Consider the following 24,780-nt stretch of genomic DNA (forward strand, 5'->3'; position numbering starts at 1 on the left):
GTGTGTTATTAGTTAAAACAGATTGTGTTTCTTCATTACTGTAACTTAGATCAAACCAGATTTTGTGGTGAGCGTACTATTTTAAGACAAATGTATACATAAATGCAGATAATTCCAAAGGGTTCACATTCTTTTTATTGCCATTGTATGTCATTAACCTGTAATTAGCTTCCCTCATCTTGTTCCAAACCTCAACATTTTCCTATTAGAATCATGGTTTGTTTTAGGTTTAGGTAAGGGGTTAAACTTAGGAAAAATGTAATAACATTGTTCATTGGTTTGTTTATTTTCCTCTGTGGAAGTAAGAGTCGTTCGTTTTTGTTTAAACCAATCTTATACTATAATTATGACTTGTCATGAGACTGAGTTGGCAGGGCAGTATGGCTTGGCAATAAAAATGATATCTTTATATTATTATTTATGTAGTTCCTTTTTCTTTTCTTTTTTAATGAGAGGAACCATTGTTTCAACCAAACAGAAGTGAATTGAACTTACAAATTCTAGTGCTGTTTGCTTCTGAAGTTTAAATCAGAGATGCTTTGAAAACATAGAATTGTCTAATACATCTTGATTAGTCTTGATACACTAAGAAGGATCGTGAAACTAGTCTAATGACACACTCTTTAGGAAACCCAACAATGAAAATCTACTTACCTTCATGTTGTTCCAAACCTGTATGACATTCTTTTTATTCAGTGGAACACAAGAGGAGATGTTTACCAGAATGTGACAGCCTCAGTCACATTCATTGTATGGAAAAATATGCAATGCAAGTGAATGGTGACTGAGACTAACATTCTGCCTAATATCCTTTTGAGTTCCACTGAAGAGCAACTTGAGGGTGAGTAATCGGATGGAGAGCATTCTTTCACATGAATATGTGGAGATGCGCTCAAAATGTCGTAGACACACTCAGACTGAATGCATACAGTATATAACTCACGTTTTGTGATTTTGCTTTAACTTTGGTTTAATAATAATAATATAATAAATAATAATAAACATTATCTTTTATATCATTTACAATGATGTGCAATGTGTACATATCTATTAAAAGAAGTCAAAGGGATAGTCAGGGACTAAAAACGGTTCAAGGAACGAAAACTGAAAATGAATGAAATTTTTAGCAGAACGTAACCGAAAACCGGAACAAAGTGTTTTTCAGTTGTTCCGGAGTGAAAACGTTATTTTTAAATGCTGGTAACCGGTTAAAACTGGTTAATTTTGTTCCGATTATTTTACCATGAAACCAAAGGCAAAAGGGTTTATCACAGTAAACCTACAACACTGGAACTACAACACTTCATGTTGCCCGTAAAAATGAAACGTGTGTTTTGATCTTGAAGGAAACTGCTGCATCACACATTTGTCCGTTGTGGATGTTTAATTCTTTGAATGAAGACCTGTTGCACAACTGTGTATATTTATTACATATACATGCACGGTTAATCCAGATACAAGAAAAACATTATTAGAGGTAAAAAGTATATTTATCGGTTGTTTCCAAATCTTCATTGAATTATTGTTAGATATGATGCATTAATGCAGATTTGATGCTGTCGGGTTTTGACTGAGAAGCAGATCTGTAATTAAAATGATATTTAACTGTTAATTAACTGTTTATTATGATTTCTATGCCGATAAATCCACCACGAAGGAAAACAATGAACTGCTTATTTCTGCTTATTTTGGTGAGGCAAGTGGCTATTTTGGGCTTGTTTTTCCAGACCGGGTTGCTTGTTTCTGTTGTGAGATCTGGCAACACTGCAATTGATATTTCACCCACCCCTTAGTGCAGAGTACAGTCATTTTAAAAAGAACGTTATTAACCGTTTTTATTTTGTTCTACGGGTTACCATTTAGAAAGGAGGCTGCAGAACTTCTGAACCAGAATGGAAAAAAAAATTCATTTTTAGTCCCTGGGAATAGTTACAGTAAGTCCTGTTTTACTAAAAATCTCCACTTTTACTTTCACTTTCAGATGTGAAAGTGAAACTAAACAGCCGCCACATGTGACTTTCTAATGTGAAAGAGAAAGTGAGGATTTATAGTAAAAATATTGATCTTTTTCTCACCCACACCTATCATATCACTTCTGATGACATGGATTAAACCACTGGGGTCTTATGGATTACTTTTATGCTGCCTTTATGTGCTTTTTGGAGCTTCAAAGTTCTGTCACCATTCACTTGCATTGTATAGACCTACAGAGCTGAAATATTCTTCTAAAAATCTTCATTTGTGTTCTGCAGAAGAAAGAAAGTCACACACATCTGGGATGGCATGAGGGTGAGAAAATGATGAGAGAATTTAATTTTTTTGGTGAACTGTCGCTTTAAGCTCAGTCATTTGTGTCATAATGCTGATTACCACAAAAATGTATTTTGACTTGTCCCTCCTTTTCTTTAAATGTGTGTTCCAGTGAGACACTTACAATGGAAGTCAATGGGGGTCCATTTTTGAAGGGTTTAAAGTCAGAAATGTGACGCTTATAATTTTATAAAAGCACTTACATTAATACTTCTGTTAAAACGTGTGTATTATTTGAGCTGTAAATTGTTTAAATCGTCATCATGGCAACAAAGTTGTAAAATTGTCTGTAACTTTCCACAGATGTGGTTAGTAAGTGATTTTATGACAGTTAAATCATGTTAACACACATATTGTTTATGTCTTGTGTCTATACTTTTGAAACAGTGAGTATTTTAATGTTTACAGATTGACCCCATTGACTTCCATTGTAAGTGTCTCACTGGAACACAGATTTGTAAATCTCAAATAAATGTATATGTCCCATTAATTTTAATATTCAACAAATATCACTTCAGAGAAACATGAATGGTGCTTTCAAGAGGCCGAGCGTCACATGACTGAATGGAAATGATCATTCAGTTATCTGTCCATAATGAGGCTGTGATGCTGCTATCAGGTTAGCTCTCGGCATCCATTGTTTAAAGGGTGACTGCCCTTCTCTTCTGTTCTCTCTGTGAATCCCATTCACTCCAGCCCCCATCTCACCATCACTGCTCTCCCTGAACCTCGGCCTACAGCGCTAATTAGTTTCAGAGGGAATGGCCAACGAGTCCCTCCACACATCCTAGAGACGAGCGCTCACATTAACCAGACAAATACAGAGAGCCCTGCTGTAAAACCGCTTTAGCTTTTATCCTGGAGATGCATTGAGGGCAACATCCACAGACCATCACAGACCATCACATCTTCTGTCTCGAAAATGCCTTCGGACACGGCAATCTGTTTTAATTTGGCCCAGACGAAACTTTCCCATGTTTGTCGCTAGAGAAGCAGATCTTTTGCACTTAAATAGATGGTCGCAGTTTTCTGGTCAATGTGTTATTTTATAACATGATTAGTGGTGCTGGGAATATGCAGCGAGTTATTCAAACACGGTGGTACTTGCTGGACAACAGTGAACAGCTGTTTCCACCATCTTCAGGTGAATTTCTCTGTCCAGCCTGAAATCGGCTGATTTATTAAGCAACGCTTCTTTTCTGGCTTCTGGTCGTGATAAATGTGGCACTCTGCATAAATGTAACACAACGGCTCCGGTGTGAACACTTCATTTTAATGATTAAACATTACCCTGATCACCCACCTAACTGCGTTCATCTATCCTCCACAACTAAACTCTGTCAACACGTTTCACGGTATTTAAGGGTTTTTCTTGTGTGAAGGGGAAGTGCGCTCTGCTCTTTTTCTTTGTCTTTCTCTTTTCTTTCTTTGTCTGCGTCAAGACACGCCGTTCATTTCGGGTGGCAGCCTGCAAAAAAGTCCTATTACGAGGGTGTTTGAACCAAAGCGTCTTCAGTTCATTTATAAATGGTTCCTCGGGGCGGCAGGGCCCTGAGATGCGTGTAGTTGAAGCTGTTTTGGCAGCGTACGCAGTCATAATCTCTGAAGGTTCGCGGCAGAGCAGCGTGCTCTCCGCTTACTGCGGTAATTGGCTGATGAGGAGGCTCGGGCCCTAAAAAGAATGTCAGGGTTCGATTTCTCCGCGATCCTGAGTGAGGATATGTCACCATTTACAGCGCTTTCGGGTGACACCGGCTCTTGGCAGAAACTCTGGGGAAATCATTACGCTGTTTATAGCGCTCCCCTGTCGGACGGCTCTTCCCTCTGATATTTTCACAATGTTTTTCCACTGAATGATGACACCTCACCGAGGTCGGGGAGAACAAGTCCCTTTTGTAAATTTGTGACCATATTTTAACAGGCAAAAGAGAAAAAGGCAGACAATTGGTGACGCGTAGCGGGAAGCTGCTGAGGAGACGATCAATGCTGTCCGGCAGGTGTCTTCTCAGAGGAAAGAGACGGCGCTCTATTGATTTCTTGGGCTGTAGCCACATTTTTAGAATGGATTGCTTTTGGCCTTTGGCACGTTGAATTTTTGATTTTTATCTCACAATACAGTAGTTTAGTGTTGTTTAGCGTGAACAGTGTTGTTCCGGGTTTGAATCTCTGACTTCATTAGTCAGAATTGGCAGATTTTCGCACTGCAAATGAAACTTAATTGGATTTGTAATGACCTTGCGTTGTGTGTTAGGTTTTCGTTTTTTGTTTAATTATTTACATTTATTAAGGATTTTGGTAACACTTATTCTTTCTATGAAGCCCATATTTATAAAGCATTGTAAAGGCATTATACTACATTCATAATGTCTCACAATACATGTTATAACACATTATAACTTCTCATAAATAATTATAACTACAGTTATAATACACTATAAGACTTCCCCTATTCATAGTTATACTTTAGAGTATAATGCATTATAATGAATTCATAACGTCTCATAATACATCCTATAACATGTTATAACTTCTCATAAATATTTATAACTACAGTTATAATACATTATAAGACTTCCCCTATTCATAGTTATACTTTAGAGTATAATGCATTATAATGCATTCATAATGTCTCATAATACACCTTATAACATGTTATAACTCCTCATAAATAATTATAACTACAGTTATAATACATTATAAGACTTCCTCTATTCATAGTTATACTTTAGAGTATAATGCATTATAATTAATTCATAATGTCTCATAATACACCTTATAACATGTTATAACTTCTCATAAATAATTATAACTACAGTTATAATACACTATAAGACTTCCCCTATTCATAGTTAAACTTTAGAGTATAATGCATTATAATGAATTCATAACATCTCATAATACACCTTATAACATGTTATAACTTCTCATAAATATTTATAACTACAGTTATAATACATTATAAGACTTCCCCTATTCATAGTTAAACTTTAGAGTATAATGCATTATCCTCGTGCATCCCCCTGTCCACATGTGTGTACGTTGTATTTTGGTTTCGCTATGCACAACACATAATTTAAATAAATAAAAACTGACTGAATACTGTTCACAAGAATCTAGACTGTCATTTAAGGGTTAAACTTCTGCTGCACCAAGTCACGTGACACAACAACATGATGTCGATTTCCGTGAAGCGCTCCTAAAATTGCAGAGCCAACAAAAATGCCTCTGATAAGAAATCTCTTTACGTTTTTTCACTGAAACCTGTTTGGTTGTAAAGAGTAGAGTCTCTAGTTTCATTTGATATGCCGCTTTAAAAAATCTATTTATTCTTCACGTGTCAGCACACTGATAAACATGATGTCCACATATGTGGACACTGGCACCACATTTCCTCAAAAGTAAAAAAAACATGTTTGTTATTTTGAATAACTTTCAACTCTAACACATCTGTGGGTCATTTCACTTCATTTTAATATACTGTACATTTTGTTATGTTTAATTTTGTTATCACTGTACAATACAGTTCTATTCATTAACATTAGTAAAAGGGCTGAAACGATTAGTCGACGTTATTGATAACGTCGACAATAAAAGATTGTCTACAAAAACTTTCGTTGTCGAATAGTTGTTTGATGTCATTTAACGTAACATGAGATCACATTAAACTCTAATGATGACGCGTGAGAGCAGCACTGCAGTTCACGACTGACTGAGGAGAGGAAGAATTACACAGATCACAGATGCACTTTAAACTTTCACAGCTTCAGGTGATGTAGATCCCAAAGTATGAGGGAATTATAATGCAAAAATACAAAATAAGTATATTCAGAAGCACTCTCATTGTGGAATAAGTGGAGCCGGAGCTCTTTAAAGGAAACACCCCGGCGTTACATCTTTAATGCAGTTCTATTTAATGCGTTAGAGCTTTATTAAAGTTCAAATAATAAGGAAGCAGATCACGTAAATAACTACAAACTCTGAAACTGGCATTTCTCTGTGCAGTCAGCGTCTCTTCTATGAGTTGCGTGAAGTGTCCTGATCTAAGGGGGAGAGATTGAAACTGTATCCGGCTGATGCACACTCTGTCATGGGACGCTCATCCCTCGAGCGCACACGCTTAATGCAGCTAGATTATAACATGATGACTCAAGACTTATTGAATCATAATATATGTGTCACTGTGCATTTCTTAGCGTGAAGAAAATTGGCAATATGCAGCTTTATTAAAAGAGAGAGTTTGTTTGAGTTAAAGATGGATTGAAGTGAACAGAAAGGTGAGAGAGGGTAGTCTTCACCCCATTATACACGGCAACAAAATACGTTTTTGATTTGTTTTAGTTTTGGCTTTCCAATATAAATATGTAAAACTCTTTTAAAACAACGTACATTTACTTTAGCAGATATACTGCAGAAGAAACAATTGTTATCTGAGAATGTTGAATATAATATTAAAAATACAAATATTTAAAATATCTAAAAATCCTTTAAAAAAAGATGCATTGACCTGAGAAGCAGCAGATAAGATATTTAGACTTGCTTTTAGAGAATCTTGAATAGAAGTATATTTAGTCTTTACTGCACTCGCAGAAGTATAACCAAGTGAAAAAATACACTTATATATAAAATGCACTTTTATTTCAGATATATTCTCTTAAAGCAAGTCTAAATATCTTATATGTTGCTTCTCAAGTAAATATAACTTGTTTTAAGGATTTTTAGATATTTTAAATGGAAAACAAGACAAAAACACTTGATGACAATGGGATGTTTTGCAGTGAATTTCTTTACTCAATTAAACTTAATCAAAAGTATTTTTTCCTTTAATTCAGTGAATGTCATTTAGAGGTATTTTTAAAAGATGATTTTGTCCTCTTTATTGTTAGAAAACACGTTTAATACAACCTTTTAAGTCGAGACACAAGCTGAATAATCGGTTAAGAGTTAATGATTAATCGTTGCAATAATCGCCGAATAATCGTTCTAATAATCGTTAGATTAGACGATTATCAAAATAATCGTTAGTTGCAGCACTAATTAGTAAATACATTCCTATATTTACTGTGCATTATCTCATATCACACAGAACAAATGGGTTCATCCAAAAACTGGAAAATGTTGCTTTCAGAGGCTTTATATGGAGTTAGGATGAAAATAAGGTGCATTTGAAACTGTTCTGAGACCAGTGCAGACAGACAGCACACTGGAGGTTAAGTCATTCACTAAATAGGGAGCAAGGGAGCATCCTATAGCTCTCTATGCAGTTAAGTGCATTCACTCCTAAAATCTGATCAAAAGTTCAGTTTCAGGCTGCAGATGATGTTTGGATCACTCAACATGTTTGACAGACATGTGACAATGATAATCAGTACATAGATTCAGAATTTATAATGTATCATTTTATTTTAACATGGTTGACAGTGATTGGATGATGCTGGACATTACTTTAAATCAGAATTAATTATGCTAATTTCTGATGTAATGTCTGTAACGTCTATAAAACATGAATAATCAACACTCCTGGACACATAATAAACTATTTGATGAAAACAGGCGGATGGGCTACAACAGCAGAAGACCACATCGGGCACTTTATTAAGACCATAGTGTTCATAATAAAGTGCTCAGTGAGTGAACGAATAACTAAGCATTGTGAACAGATTGGAAAATGAATTGTTGCAGCAGAAGTCTTTCTGTGTCTGTGTGAGAGGTGTCAGATCCGTCAGTCTGATAATTCAGACTCTTAATTGTAAAGACCTGCAGGACTGGGAGTATTGGGTAATAATTGTCAGAGTTACACAGGGTTAGATGTGTCATTACTCGCACGTCAATACAGCAGAAACTGAGAGGAGATCAGTGAATGATTCGATTGTCAGGAGAGAGAGCCTCAAACAGCCTCCGTGATCAATATACAATCCTCAAGATATCATGTCAAAGTATGCATTAACATGCTAATATTTGGACTGTGTTGTGTTTTATGCAATTTATCATTTTTAAAAGTTAAAGGAAGACAAATTGGGTCCATTGTGTGTTGTTTCATTTTTCTGAAATCAAAAGCAACTAGATCCTAGAGTTATTATGGCATATGCTGTATGTTGTGGCTTTGAAAAGGGGATAATTTATCCAAAAAAAACTTCTGACTGCATAATGTTGTTCCAAACATGACTTTCTGGAGATGTTTGGCAGAATGTTAGGGAAAGCCAGCGTCAGTCACCGTTCACTTTTGGTGTATGGAGAAAAAAAAAAGATACAATGAAAGTGAATGGTGACTGAGAATAAGATACTAACATCTTCTTTTGTGTTCTAGTAGACAAAAAAGGTAACACAGGTTTGGAACGACATGATGAGGGCGATTAAATGATGACAGAATTCAACTATCAGAGACCATTTATCCCAAGATGGAGCACTTGTATTAAAATGAATGGGAGAAATTGGAACGGCCAGTATGGCGGGTATAGAAAAGGAAGTCCTGCCTTACAGGTAAAAGAGCCAATCAGGTTTTCGATAGAGGCTGCCTGTTAACTCAAGAATGTGCCTGTGCATTAGCTGGACCAGTCTGAAATAAAGTGGTTTTATTAGGGGTGTTACCATTCACTCATTTTGTCAATGCATCGATTACTAATTCTACCTATACGTATAACTTTACGAAATATAAATGAAACATATCATATCACACACCATTACTTAGAGGAAGTGATTATCTTTCAAACGTGTCCACACACAAGATAATCAGATGTATAGATCATTAGATAATCCACATGAAGCACAATGTTGCATATGACCACCAGGAGATGGCACCAAATACATGACACAGACTCAATGATGACTCAAATGACACAGAATGAAACTCATTCTGTGAAATCTCATTACTAAAATCATGTCTGCATGCTATGCAAACCTTTAGTCATTGTTGTGTTTGCATGTGTAGTTAGTTCTTATGTACAATTATTATGTTTTATTTGTTTGGAGAGGCTTTTGGACACATGGAGACATTTGTGGACACTATGATAAATAATTTTTGTAATGCTATAACTTTTGATTACTTTGTCGTATCAACACAAAAATTTTCTCAGATACAGTTTTTTCGAGCCACCTTATTTATACCCAGAGATATATAATGTCAAATCAGAAAAATACGGGGGAAAAAAGTAAATTTTTGGCTCAATTTTTATTTATTTTTTTCAGCAGTTTCTTAGGCAGAGAGTCTCAGAATGTATTATAATATATATCATTAAAAACATTTGAAAAGTTTTCTTTACAATGAAACCCAACACTTGACCCTTGAATTGTTCTGAATTTGCAAATACAGTCATTTTGAACCGAAAACCTGTGAATTGTGAATCGAATTGATTTGCTTCGCTTTCAACCCAAAGATTCAAACCCCCAGTTTTTATGTTTAATCTGAGCTAAAGAAGCAAAATTTATGATACCAGTGTTGTCAGATTTTACAACTGATTTGTAATTAGCTATTTGATCGTAATCTTGACCAACCAATTTGGAGATTTCAATATTTACCCATTCAATTAAATAGGAGCTGTACTTGTTTCCATAGAAAATAACAGCCCAACGGTGTTACGAACATGGCAGCAAGTGGACTGACTTGCCTTGAACGGGACTTGGGAACTAATCTGCCATAAAAAACAATGAAACGATAAATAGAATAGAAATGTAAAGAATTGAATGTAAGTCTCAGCAGATGAGAATGAATCACTAACAGCGGTTCTGTGCTGGTCCGGGTCTGGCTCTATCAGGCGTACTTTAAGATGGTTTCTGTGAGGCTGATTTGTCTACTCTTGACCTTTCCAGCAAACTGTCCCATCAAGCAGCGAGAGCGTTCCTGAGGGACTGGAGCTGTGCGGATAATGAAGCCTGTCATCTCCACTCACCTCCACACCAGACACACATCCAGCTCCTGCATCGATTCCACAGCCGCTCACAGAGATCCTCACAGCTTCACTTGTTGGTTGAGATGTTGTAACAGGTCACTGTCTTTATGTGTAAAGATCTGTGAGTTTGTACTGGGGAAGGTGCTTCATTTAACCTCATATAGTGTGAGTAAGACATCGCTTTAAAAAGGAAAAGCTTCAAAACTGACTTTAGGGAACAGAGTGATGCTTAGACTGCTTATTTAGATTTAGATTTAGATTTAGCACAAATTTAGGATGATAAAAAATAATTTTACCCACAAGTGAAAAAACTGGATTCTCATTACTGTATATAATTTATTATTATTATTATTAAGTAATTTACAAAACACAGTAATTTTTGTACATTTATACGGTATTACTAAATTAAATTAATAGTTATCCAAACAGTATCACCACTGAAAATAACTGAAACTGAAATTAAAAAACAAACAAATTCAAAACTAAAAGTCGAGACGCATTACGGTAATGAGAATTAGATCTTTTTTTATTTGCGGAAAATATGTTAAATATTTCATGACCTTAATGGTTCAAAAACAGGCTTCATTTTCTTTATTCAAAACATAATTGATTTTTTTTAGGGGTGAAATATGACCCAGACATGTTCATTACATTTTATAAGATTCACCAGTGTACTGCAACTTTAACCCTTTAAGCTCGGATGGGCCAGCTGTGAGAAAAAAACAGTCAAAATATTAACAACAGTCTTGACCAACACAAAATAGGTGTCGTTTGAAAGCATAGAAGCTCTACGTTCCAATGCATGTAGACATTATGACCAAAACTGAACAAGTGCTTTAAAATTTACAGACAAATCAGAAGTGTTCCGTTTTGATCATTTATGATAATCAGTAAAAACATCAAACTCATCAAACATGTGTCATATGTTGTTGGAAAGTTCTCAAAGAGTAGAATACAACCAGCCTATTTGTTTTACTCACAGACAAAAATATAGCGAGTAATAGATAAGTATATGTCTTTGACAATTATGTTGGTGTATCTTAAATGCCGCATTTTCACTTATAACTTAAAGAAATATAAATGGAACATAAAATATCACATACCATTACTTAGAGGAGGTGGTTATCTTTCAAATGAGTCCAAACACAAGATAATCAGATGTATAGATCATTAGATAATTCACATGAAGCACAATGTTACATATGGCCACCAGGAGATGGCGCCAAATACATGACACAGACTCAATGATGACTCAAATGACACAGAATGAAACTCATTCTGTGAAATCTCATTACTAAAATCATGTCTGCATGCTATGCAAACCTTTAGTCATTGTTGTGTTTGCATGTGTAATTAGTTCTTATGTATAATTATTATGTTCTATTTTATTTGGAGACGTTTTTGGACACTATGATAAATTATTTTTGTAATGCTATAACTTTTGATTGCTTTGTTGTATCAACTAAAAATGTGTCTGTTACAGTTGACATGATTGGGAACAAAACAAAAGCCACCTTATTTCCACCCAGAGATATATGTCAAATATTCTTTTTTAAATAAATAAGAAAAAAAGTTTAAAAAACTTTTCAGCAGTTTCTTAGGCTGAGAGTCTCAGAATGTATCATAATCTATATCATTAAAAAAACTGAATAGTTTTCTTTACAATGATACAAAACACGACCCTCCTTGTTTGTTTTGTCGAGTTATAAGCCTTTAATTTTGGGTATACCACTGAAACAGGAAATCTATAAAAACACATTCAGTGCTTAAAGGGTTAACCGGTATTAGCAGTAGGGCTGTGTAAATATGTGAATGATGCATGTCCCAATTCTACAGTGTTTTCTGTTTCGCTGTTTTCTTTGCGCACAGATTCTGTTTTGTCTATCAGTAACAGTCATGAAGAGTGAGTTTAGTACTGTCTGATTCATGTTTTATATCTCACATGAACTCAGTTCTCAGCTCGTTTTGGACGTGTAGCCTATATATTGAATATGGCATGCAGCTGCCCTAAACAAAGTATGTTTTTAATGTAAGTTCAATTAATTCAAAATTAATAATCACAATTATAATTATGATTTTTGTCATAGTCATGCAGTCTGATGGTTAGAAGTGTATCTTTCCAGCTCATCATCTACACAACAGCATTACTACAGTATCATGTTCTCAGTCGTCCTGATCTTTTGCTGTTTGTTTTGACCTTTGAATGTTTCTGTCCTCATCATCACAACATGGAGACAGAGGTGAGAGGAACAAATCACACACTTGCTTTGTTTTGATTTTGCACAAGAAAATAAAGGATTAGTTTTAAAGTACTTTATTTTAAAACAGCAGCAAAATCTCTTACGAAGCCTTAAAAATAAATGATATGCTGTTGTTAGTGGTCCACACTCTTAAACAGCAAATGTATCCAATTCATTTGAAAACCAGCAAAACAATTCGCAGTGAAGGAGTTAAAATCTTACACACAGAGTTTGTAAACATGAGTGCAAAACAGACTGAGAACAGAATATAGCTTCTTCTAATACAGGATTCCCACTCTTTCCAAGGCACAGTTTTCCAAGACATTTTATGTGCCCAACGGGTGTAATGTTTAAGAAAATACACACGAGAGGTCATGGTGTTTATTGTGGTTAATGGATGGTTATTTTTATGAATTTCCGTATTTGACAGCTTAATTAAATTTTATCATCAAAATCATTTCTAATTAAATTAATTCATTAAAACTTTATTGAAATTAAATAGAATTATTTAAATTAATTTCTTTTTAACATATTGCATTTTTAATCCTCACAATAAAATATGAAACACTGGAGTGAACCAGTGAAGTGCTGCACAACAGAACATCACAGAAGTGAGATATTCCTTTAATGCATTGTTATTATTATTATTATTATTAATAATTATTGTAAACATTACATTACTATACAGTAGTTCAATATTTTTGTCTTTTTTTCCCCATGTCCATTTAAATCGAGCTTTTATTTTTTTCTTTTCTGTGTGTTTTTGATGGTAGTTTGTCACCTCCCAGTGTGATTATTAAACCCTAAAACGCTGAGATTTAATTATTAAAATATAGTCTGTATGTTGAACGCTTCAGAGTGCACATGCAGCACATGCAGATTAAACATTTATTTTATTTAATCCTAACCTTTTGTGGTTTAACCTCGTGCAACCCCGCGTCCACATGCGTGGACGTTGTATTTTGGCTTTGCTATACGCAACACATAATTTTTATTTAATTTAAACTGACTGAATACTGTTCACAAGACTCTAGACTGTCATTTAAGAGTTAAACTTTGCTGCACCGAGTCACGTGACACAACAGCACACCGTCGATTTTCATGAAGCATTTCTACGGGTGCAGAGTCAACAAAAGTGCCTCTTTTAAGAAACCTCTGTAAGTTTCTTCATTGAAACCTGTTTGGTTGTAAAGAGTGGAGTCTCTAGTTTCGTTTGATATGCCGCTTTAAATCCGTTCATTTTGTGTGCATCAGCGAACTGATAAACATGATGTCCACATATGGATCCTTCAATATTAACACATTTTTGGGTCATTTTGCTTCATTTTAACTAGGCAATTATTTAGTACTGCCCTGAAGAAGCTATTTGACATAACAGATCCTCACATGTATTCCACAAGATCTCCCACTTGTCATGTGACCTCAAAGGACCCTTGCCACTTGGCAAGTAATTTGGAACTCGATGTTGGGAGTAATACAAGCACTTTTTCTCCCAGTGCAAATTCTCGTAGCCAAATGCCCCATCATACAGTCAGCTTTGACGTTTTTGAGCTGGGAGCAAATTCTCCTGTGTTAGTTGACCCAAAGTGTGGAGTTTTGCTCTAAGATCAAGAATGTACTGAATTTCATTTTTACTGTTTGAAGGTCCCTCCTCCCAAGCTTCCCACATGATGTCAAGCACACTGCGCAGCCGACGCCCATACAGCAGCTTGAATGGGGAAAATGCTGTGGAGGCTTGAGGGACCTCTCAAACTGCGAATAACAGGGGTTCGATCCAATTATGCCAATTCCTAGTGTCCTCGTGCACAAACTTACAAATCATATTTTTCAGGGTTTTTTTAAATCATTCCACCAACCCATCTGTTTGTGGGTGATAAACACTGGTGCAAATCAATTTAATACCCAATAATTCATACAGTTCGCGTAGCGTGCGTGACATAAAAGTAGTGCCTTGATCCGTGAGGATTTCTTTTGGAATCCCCACTCGGGAGATAATTTTGAAGAGTGCCTCCGCAACACTATGTGCGGAGATGTTGCGCAGAGGCACTGCTTCCGGGTATCACGTTGCGTAATCCACCAGAACTAACACAAAGTGATGCCCCCGTGCAGTCCTTTCTAATGGCCTGATGAGCTCCATACCAATTCTTTCGAATGGGACCTCGATCAATGGAAGCAGGCGCAATGGTGATTTTGGGGCAGGCGGCGGGTTCACCAGCTGACATTCACGGCATGCCGCACATCACCTGCGGACATCCCCATGAGAGAGAGAGAGAGAGTGAAAAGAGAGAGAAAACAAGGGCTCCTCTGCCCCTGGGTATGCCGCCATATGGTCCTCAGTCAGCTGGACGGCCTCCTCCAGCGACGCTGGGTGGTGGCACTGGACCCATTACGCCATTCCTGTCGGCAGATGAAGGATGAACTGCTCCAGCACCACCAGATTGATGATTTCCTCGGTGTCACGCTCCTCCGCCAGAAGCCAATTCCGGCAGGCGTCGGATCAATTCTTTTTAGACGTTTCTTTTCTAAAAACATGTTTTCTGTTCCCTATCTGTCACTCACTCGACGTTGTGTCAATGTAGTGACACTAGGGGTCACTCTTGGGAGCCCGAGACACCTCTGGTCTTTGATAAAAGGCCGATGAAAATTGGCGAGTGGTATTTGCATGCCACTGCCCCAGACATACGGGTATAAAAGGAGCTGGTATGCAACCACTCATTTATATTTTCTCTTCAGAGCCGAACGGTCTTGCTCACTGAGCTGAATTCTACTGTTCATCCACCTCTGCTAGATCTGATGGCGCATTTCATCGGCTTCTCCCTCCTCTGCACTGGTGCACTGCAGAGAACGTCCTTGGGTGCTTCGCCAGAAAACAGAGAGTATATTTTCTGAAAGAGCTTTTCCCTCTAAAAGAGTATATTTCTCTAAATGAGCGGCACACACGGAACGTCTTTTTAAAGACGCGTCTTTTTAAAGATGCCTTTCCGATTGTGTGCTATTCCTGGTTGTGCTCATTATCTCTCAACTTCGGATGGCCATGATCGCTGTCTTTCGTGTCTGGGCGCGTCCCACACGGAGGCAGCGTTTGTGGATGGTTCATGTTCTCATTGCGAGAACATGACCATGGCAACGTTGCGGTCACGGCTTGCTTTCGTAAGGAAGCAAGCCACACTAGCGGCTTCCCGCCTCGGTCCTTCTACCTACGGGTATGAGGCAAGCACGGCTAGCACTGGGGGCGATTTGGGGACCCCAATGGGATCGCCTCTGCCGGGTATCCCCCCGCGGACCTCCCATTCCCCAGCATGCTCGTCTGCCCCTGTCGGGCTTCCGGATGAGTTCGCCGGCTCATCTCACAGCGGGTCTGGCTTCTTGTTCGGAGCCCGCTAAGATTTTGAGCTCTCGAGCGCAGCATCAGAGAGCGGGCTTGTCCAGTTGGACGCAGAAGCCTCAGCCGGGCTCCCCCCCTTGAGGACGATTGCCCAGTCACAGGCTGATGCCGAAATGGTGGACATGCTTTCCCAGGTGGCCGTGAGCGTCGGGTTAGAGTGGAACCTTCCGCTCTCTCCCCTGAACCCTCACGGCTTGATGATTGGTTCCTGGGCTCGTGGCACCGCTCAAAGCAGCCACGCCCCGCTTCAGTGCCTTTCTTCCCGGAAGTGCATGAGGAGCTGATGAAATCGTGGGAGGCACCTTTTACTGCCCCGCCCCAATTCCGCAGTTCTCCTGCACTCACTACCCTCGATGGCGGGGCGGCCAGGGGCTATACACCGATTCCCCCAGTGGATAGGGTGCCCGCAGAGCGCCACCACCTGGTGCGGATGCCCTAAGCTCCCGTCCAAGCCCTGTAGGCTCACGTCATCCCTGAAGGCTAAAGCCTACAGTGCTGCTGGACAAGCCGCCTCTGCCCTGCATGCCATGGCTCTCCTGCAGGTCCACCAAGCCAAGGCACTGAAAGAACTGCACGAGAGTAGTTCCGCCACAGATTTGATGCAGGAACTGCGCTCGGAGACCGACCTCGCTCTCCGAGCCGCGAAGGTCACAGCGCAGTCTCTCGGGCAGACGATGGCCAGATTAGTGGTCCAGGAGTGCCACCTTTGGCTCAACCTGGTCGAGATGGGTGAGGCCGACAGGACATGGTTTCTTGCTGCCCCCATTTCCCAGGCAGGCCTATTCGGTGACACCGTCGAGGACTTTGCCCAGCAGTTCTCGATGGTGAAGCAGCAGATGGATGCCCCGGTGTGGCTCAAGATCCCGCACCCCGTCTGCTCATCGCCAAGGACGTCCCCCTGCGGTGACTGCACTGGCTCCGCCACAGCCCACCCCATCAGCCTGGCCCTGGTGTGGGCCCACCGCAGGAAGCAGACGCCACCCATCTCACAGCCGGCGCCTAAGAACCCACGGAGGTCGTCAAAGCACCCCTGAGATGTGCGACCCAGAGATGAAGGAACCCACTCACTTGGAGCTGGTAAAAAGAGCACTCCATCCCCCGGTGGAGGGCCGGGCAGAAAATCTTTTGTTGCCTTTTTGTTTGATTTCGCCACATGCCCAAGTGGCTGCGGTACCCAACAGTTCAGCAAAAGAGCGGCTTCCTTCCTCCCTGGGTCACATACCCAGTGTGCATGGACGTCACTATGACTACCGTCCATGGATTTTTTCTTGCAGGATTGGCGCTCCAGCGGTGGCCTTCCTGCCCCTGAGCGCCCAGCTGTGGCACACAGCCACCCTCGATGTGGCAGTCTCCACGGGTTATGAGGACAGGCCTCTTCCTCCCCCGTCCCAGGCTGTTCCGGGGGTGGTCACAAGGAGCCAGGTAAGTGCTTCGATGTCCCTAGACTCAGCACGGCCATGACGTGGTGTGGCACCTCGAGCTCCACCCCGCCATGAGGCCCCACCTGCCGGTACATCCGACGATGTTGTCCCCTTGGTCCCCCTTGCGTGGAACTTGGACGCGTGGCTTGTGCTTTCCAATCCGTCGCGATGGCTGATCCAGACCGTCCGACTCGGCTACGCGATTCAGTTTGCCAGGTGCCCGCCCAGGTTCAGCGGTATTCACTTCACCTTGATCAAGAGCGAAAACACTGCTACCTTGCGCGCGGAGATCGCTACCCTCCTACGGAAGGGCGCGATAGAATCTGTCCCTCCAGCCGAGATGAAGAAGGGGTTTTACAGCCCCTACTTCATTGTACCGAAAAAAGGCGGTGGGTTGTGGCCAATCTTGGACCTGCGAGTACTGAACCGGGCCTTACACAGACTCCCGTTCAAGATGCTGACGCAAAAACGCATTCTGGTGAGCGTCCGGCATCAAGATTGGTTCACGGCGGTAGACCTGAAGGATGCGTACTTCCACGTCTCGATCCTTCCTCGACACAGACCCTTCCTGCAGTTTGCATTTGAGGGTCAGGCGTATCAGTACAAAGTCCTCCCTTTCGGCCTGTCCCTGTCTCCTCGCGTCTTCACGAAAGTCGCAGAGGCTGCCCTTGCCTCGTTAAGGGAGGTGGGCGTTCACATTCTCAACTATCTCGACGACTGGCTAATCCTAGCTCACTGTCAAGACATGTTGTGCGCACACAGGGACCTGGTGCTCTCACATCTCAGCCGACTAGGGCTTCGGGTCAACTGGGAAAAGAGCAAGCTCCTCCCGGTTCAGAGCATCTCTTTTCTCGGTTTGGAGTTGGACTCAGTCTCCTTGACGGCGCACCTTATGAACGAGCGCGCCCAGTCGGTGCTGGCCTGTTTGAAGGCGTTCAAACAGAAAACAGCGGTTCCACTGAAACTTTTTCAGAAGCTGCTGGGGCATATGGCATCCTCGGCGGTGGCCACCCCGCTCGGGTTGATGCATATGAGGCCGCTTCAGCACTGGCTCCAGACTCGAGTCCCGAGATGGGCATGGCACCACGGGACAGGTCTGTCACCGTCTTTTCAGCCCTTGCAACGGGCATGCAGTCACCGGCCTCTGGACGTGTCTGCGACTGCTTTGGCACATCAACTGCCTCGAGTTGTTGGCAATTCTGCTCGCCCTGCGGAAGTTCCGGCCGTTGATCAAGGGCAAGCACATGTTAGTTCGGACAGACAACATGGCAATGGTAGCATATGTCAACCACCAAGGTGGTCTGCGCTCTTGTTGTATGTCACAACTCGCCCGCCGTCTCCTCCTCTGGAGTCAGCAGCACTTCAAGTCACTGCGAGCCACTCACATCCTGGGCAACCTCAACACTAGAGCGGACGCGCTGTTATGGCAGGTTACCCTCAGGGGAGAGTGGAGACTCCACCCTCAGGTGGTCCAGCTGATTTGGAGTTGATTCGGATGGGTACAGGTGGACCTGTTCGCCTCCCAAGAATGCTCCCATTGGCCACTCTGGTATGCCCTCACCGAGGCTCCCCTCGGCATAGATGCGCTGGCACACAGCTGGCCCCCTGGCCTACGCAAATATGCATTTCCCCCAGTAAGCCTACTTGCACAGACCCTGTGCAAGGTCAGGGAGGACGAGGAGCAAGTCGTCCTGGTAGCACCCTACTGGCCCACCCAGACATGGTTCTCAGAGCTCACGCTCCTCGCAACAGCTCTCCCCTGGCGAATTCCCCTGAGGAAGGACCTTCTTTCTCAGGGACGGGGCACCCTCTGGCACCCGTGACCAGACCTCTGGAATCTCCATGTCTGGCCCCTGGACGGGACGTGGAAGACCTAAGTGGCCTACCACCTGCAGTGGTAGACACGATCACTCAGGCTAGGGCCCCCTCTACGAGATGCCTGTATGCCTTTAAATGGCGTCTGTTCCCTAAGTGGTGTTCTTCCCGATGCAAAGACCCCCAGAGATGCGCAGTCAGATCAGTGCTTTCCTTCCTGCAAGAGAGGTTGGAAGGGAGGCTGTCCCCTTCCACCTTGAAGGTGTACGTTGCCGCCATAGCAGCACACCACAACGCAGTCGACGGTAAGTCCTTAGGGAAGCATGACCTGAAGACGTTGTCTCCATCCTGCCACAACGCTGAGCTACCCGCTGAAATGGCCGGATCTTATATCGGCTCCTCAGCATAAAACCTGAATGAGTGGTTGCATACCAGCTCCTTTTATACCCGTATGTCTGGGGGAGTGGCATGAAAATACTACTCGCCAATTTTCATTGGCCTTTTATCAAAGACCAGAGGTGTCTCGGGCTCCCAAGAGTGACCCCTTGTGTCACTACATTGACATAACGTCTCGTTCCCTCCATCAGGGAATGGAGGTTACACAAGTAACCATGACATTTCTTCTGTTTGTGCACTTTTAATATCTTGCAGTATTATTTTGTCTCACCATATTTTCATCAATATTATGTTTTAAAAAATCACTTACGTGTACCTACATGTTGCTAGCTTATTTTAGCATGTTGCTAGGCATTGCTAGCACGTTGCTAATGTGTTCTAGTATGTTGCTAGGGTATTGCTAGGTGTTCTAATTTGCTGCCTGGGTGTTCTGGGAGTTCGCAGGGGCATTTATAGGAGGTTGCTAGGATGTTCTGGGTGGTTGTTAGGGCATTGCATGGCGGTTGCTAGGCAGGTCTATGTTGCCGCTAGGGCATTGTTAGGCAGTTGCTTGGGTGTTCTTGGTGGTGTCTAGGTGGTTGCTAGGGTGTTCTGGGTGGTCACTAGGGCCTTGCTGGGCAGTGCTAGGGTGTTCTGGGTGATCGCTCAGCAGTTGCTAGGGTGGTCTAGGTAGTCACTAGGGCATTGTTAGGCTGTTGTTGGGGTGTTCTGGGTGGTCACTAGGCGGTTTCTAGGGTGTTCTGGGTGGTCACTAGGCAGTTGCTAGGGTGTTCTTGGTGGTGTCTAGGTGGCTGCTAGGGTGGTCACTTGGGCATTATTAGGCTGTTGCTAGGGTGTTCTGGTTGCTTGCTAAGCAGTTGCTAGGGTGTTCTGGGTGGTCACTAGGCGGTTTCTAGGGTGTTCTTGGTGGTCACTGGGGCGTTGTTAGGCTGTTGCTAGGGTGTTCTGGGTGGTTTATTATCTTTGTCTTAGTCACTGTTAATGAACATTTTCATTAATAAATACAGTTGCATAATTAGATTCTGAACATTAGTGTTTTAATAACAGTAACTACACCATAAAAGGAAACCATATTAAATGGATTTTTCTATCTTAGGAAATGAACCCACCATGCCCTCCAGGACTCTGCCAAAGATGACATGTTTGTTTTCCAGCCATGGAGCTCTGGCTAATGTGATGAAGAACTGGGAGCCATTGGTGTCGGTCCCGCTGTTTGCCATACTCCTCAGCAAATGTGTTTCCATAGATGCTTTTACCTGAAGAGACATGAGAACTGAGAATTACAGTCTCCACAGTACAAAGGCTTTTCATTTGGAAAGACATGAAGGTTAATAAAGAACAGGAGAGTTAGTGTAGATTGTATGGTGATGTTAAAGATACAGTGACAGTATGTGTTCTCCTCACTGCCTGTGCCGTCTCCAGCGGTAAAATCTTCTCCTCGAGTCATGAAATATTTGATAACATGAAGAAACTTGCTGCCTTTATAACTGTAACCTTTCTGAAGAAGAGAGGACTTCTGTTAACATTAGAGCTCATCAAATGTCATTAACAGGGTTATAATTCACACTACGATTATTTCAAGATGGACACATCATTTTGCGGTTTGTTGAAGTAGTAGATGTTCACAGATGTTTGTCATGAGTTCTACCTCTCCTGTGGCAAGTGTGACAAAGTTCTGCACAGTCAGAGGAGCAACCTCACCGAACAGAACAATCACGATCCTGCCAACATCATGCCCACCTACTGTGTTGTCAAAAAACGCCTGCAAAAAAAAAAACACCAAAGAAAAGAGCTTTATTCATCACAAAATTATGTGTACAATTACAGCCCAGAATCATTCTACAAAACAAATTGACCACAGAATTGAAATGAAAACAAATAAATAACATTAGATATTTCTTTTCATAACACTTTATATGGAGTAGTAGCAAATATAGCTCATTGTGTGTGAATCAGATTCCTTCACACTTATTCAGTGTGTGTAAATATAATGCAAAGCTTCAGAATGTGATGCAGTCCAAGAATGATGTGCATATCTGCTTGAGCATGATTTTATTTTCTCCCAAAACCACTAAATAGCAACAAAAACTCTAAACACCTGTTTGTCACTATACACTGAAAAATATTCCTGATTCATGGTGCATTTTTGTGCAATCGCCTGCACTCGAATTCACACTCGAATTTAAAAGCTCACCATTCACACATACTGTAGAATAATTGCAAAAAAATTGGTCTCATTTTTCAGAGAACCCCCCAAATAAAAAAATAAAATCCAATTATTCATAAATAATGTTTTATGTGTCATTAATCTTATGATAAATGAAATTTTTATTTTATATTTGTAAACATGTAATTCTGGTTCTGTTCACTCTATCTCACTTTTAAAAGTCTCATTTTATCCTACAGATGGCAGAAAGCACTAGAAAAAATATTTTTTTGTATCACATTCCATTACAATATACAGATCTGAAATGTAGGTGGCGCTCTAACGCATTTTATCCCTCACAGATGTGCTCGTCCATAGAAATTCAGTCTAATTTTCAGTTCATGCATCACCCTCGTTATTTCATAGAATATCTCGGCCTCTGAGTGGACTAGAAGCTCAATCTAGGTGTCATTAGAAAGCAGAGATCCTGCCCGATGATATAAATATATCATATGTTGCGATGATATAAAACATTTTATCATCAATGTCGACAACATATTTTCTGATGATTTGTTTAGAATGCTTTTCCTGCTAGATCTAAGATTTAACACTAGATTATTCATACAAGCAAGCTCACAGACAATTAAAAAATGGCTCATTTTTAGAAAACTTCCTAAAGTAAAAGCAGATATAAAATTTTTAGCTATTTGGTGCTTACAGCAGCAGTGATCAGCGCATAAAAGAGACGTTTGTATTTGATGACTTACAGAAATCATATTTCACTGTGATTCTTTTGAAAATCTTTCAAACTGTGGTATTAGTGCAACAAAACAAACTGTACAGTCACATTCCTGAGAATGAGAGCTTTCATTGGATATATGACTTGTCCATTTATGTGCTATGTGATGGACTTTCATATAAATATTTCTACTGCATGACCTCAAGGGGGCGCTAATTTTCAACGCGAATGATTTGAGGCCTTATTTTGTTATTTTATGTAACATAAACACAGAAGTGATGGTTATCTCTGAAACGTTTTCAAATGCTTTCAAATTATACCTCATTTGCCTGACTTATGTATACGGAGACTTTAACATTTTAAGCGTAAACTTTTTTCGCGATATAGCGCCCCTCCTTTGGAGTTTAAGGGGTAATTTGATCTAATATTTAATCATTTTAAAATGTTACAGATTCATGTAGTTAATGAGAATCCCTGAAATTATCACATTTATTTTGAGACAAAATACTTATTTGTCATTTTCAGTTTTAACACAATGTGGTGCATTCAGGAACACTCAGAGCCAATTTTCCTATACAACATGTGTGAAGTGAATAATAACAGAATGCGTAAAATTATCAGGGTACAGGAAGATTTGGAGAAAATTCAACTTGTTTTTACTAAAAGCCTCTTATCTAGAACCATTTTAACTGAACGAGTTCTTGAGCTGCTATATGTTTTTTCTTTCTTTTCTTTTCTTTTTTTTTTTTGGAGATTAAAGAGGTTCTTGGTTCATTATATATTGCTCAGATCAGTATATTGATTTATGGTTTTCTGCAATATCCTTTTTGGTTCCTTTTGGAACCTTTATTTTTAAGTGTAGTTACGGTACAGCTCAGTTTAGGAATAATAATAGATTAGTACAAATCAGAAATAGCTGTTTTTTAATTTTTTTTAATTTGTGCTATATGACTGTTTTCTAATGTGATTTATTCTCTGGCTATCCTCTGAACTCTTTCCTCAAAGTGCACAATCTAGGGGTCACGGGTCCCTTAATCAGGTCAAGAGCGCGCTTCATTAAACTCTCTGGTAGCTGCCATGTAAAACAGAAAACCTCATCTCAGAACCCGTGACCCAAGAGGACTCGCTGTAATGGTTTCTGTGCTGATGGAGGGTCTAATCATTGGGTCAGACCTGAATTTTATTTCATTCAACACTGGGGTTTAGGGGAACGCCTACGAAATCAGCCCTGCTCCGCGGCGGCTCTAAAGTGTACTTTGGGTATGCATATTTACATTCTGTTAATTTTACTCCCAGTTTGGTTATTTTCTTTAGGTCAGTAAATGTACATTTCAGTCCTTTGTTAAATGTATCATGATGCAATGATTGTGATTTGTCAAGCATCAGTGTTGAAACATTCCAGGTGTGTCGAGACTGAACTGACAGGTGAGATTCAGAGAAGAGCCACTGACTCAAAGAGAGCTTTAAAGAGTCTGATTCAAGTCACTGAAATGAGAAAGAACAGTGAGACACTGATGACATCTTCAGATCTCTCACACAATCTGTGTCCTCACGAGTACATGATGAGGCCATTCAGACTGGATCTGGTTCAGTGCTCAAGTATGGGTGTGTTGTGGTGTAGTAGGTAATGATCTGGATCAGCTACCAAAAGGTTGCCGGTTCAAACCCAGCTATCGTGAGAAATCAGTTATGATCATTATGCCCTTGAGCAAAGCAATGGACCTTAATCAGAGTAGACACCATATTTAATTTGAATGAAAACAAGATTGTGAGGTACAGACCAGTGTTATTATAGTTTTGGATTTTTAATTTAGTTTTTATTTCTATTTTATATCATTCTGCCATTCCAAATTAGTTTTAGTTTAATTTTTCTCAGTTTCAGTTTAGTTAGTTTTTATTTTAGTTTGAGTTATTTTAGTTTTAGTATTTTTTATGGCTGCCAAAGCAGAAGCATTTACTGGTGTCATTTAAAATTGTCTATTATCGTTACATTTCTCAGGGCAGTCTTGTTGTAAACTCTGTCTGTTTGTATTATCGTGTTTAATTTGGATTGTAAATGTTGCAAATTTCATAACAGGGTGAATATGGGTAAAGTGACAAAGGACATTTAAACTTGATCCCCATTGTATCCATATGAATTTCCTTAGATTATTATAAATAATTTCTTAACTAATCTTTGGGAAGTAAACATTTAAAGAGACAGTTCACCCAAAAATGAAAATTCTCTCATCATTTACTCACCCTCATGCCATCTCAGATGTGTATGACTTTCTTTCTTCTGCAGAACACAAATGAAGATTTTTAGAAGAATATTTCAGCTCTGTAGGTCCATACAATGCAAGTGAATGGTGACCAGAACTTTTTAAGCTCCAAAAAGCACATAAAAGCAGCATCCTTTTTTACTGTAAATCTTGACATCAGCAGTCTCATTGGCGATCTTTCCTG

The 24,780-nt window shown here is 40.2% G+C and overlaps 1 protein-coding gene and 1 pseudogene across 2 annotated transcripts in view; one reads left to right on the forward strand and one right to left on the reverse strand.

Moving 5' to 3' along the window:
• LOC127414552 (synphilin-1-like) overlaps positions 1-24,780 on the forward strand; it is a 285,700-nt gene that overhangs the window by 104,078 nt on the left and 156,842 nt on the right. Inside the window, exon 11 of one of the 2 annotated variants that reach the window (XR_007892816.1) lies at positions 7,517-7,746. The exons of the other annotated variant lie outside the window; for it this stretch is intronic. The gene's annotated coding sequence lies outside the window, so the exon portion shown is untranslated. Of the gene's footprint in view, positions 1-7,516; positions 7,747-24,780 lie in introns of those variants that run through there. 2 annotated transcript variants of the gene reach the window in all.
• LOC127415347 (peptidyl-prolyl cis-trans isomerase C-like) lies at positions 12,644-23,907 on the reverse strand (annotated as a pseudogene).

This window comes from Myxocyprinus asiaticus, chromosome 24 (genome assembly GCF_019703515.2).
Source record: "Myxocyprinus asiaticus isolate MX2 ecotype Aquarium Trade chromosome 24, UBuf_Myxa_2, whole genome shotgun sequence".
Lineage (NCBI taxonomy): Eukaryota > Metazoa > Chordata > Actinopteri > Cypriniformes > Catostomidae > Myxocyprinus > Myxocyprinus asiaticus.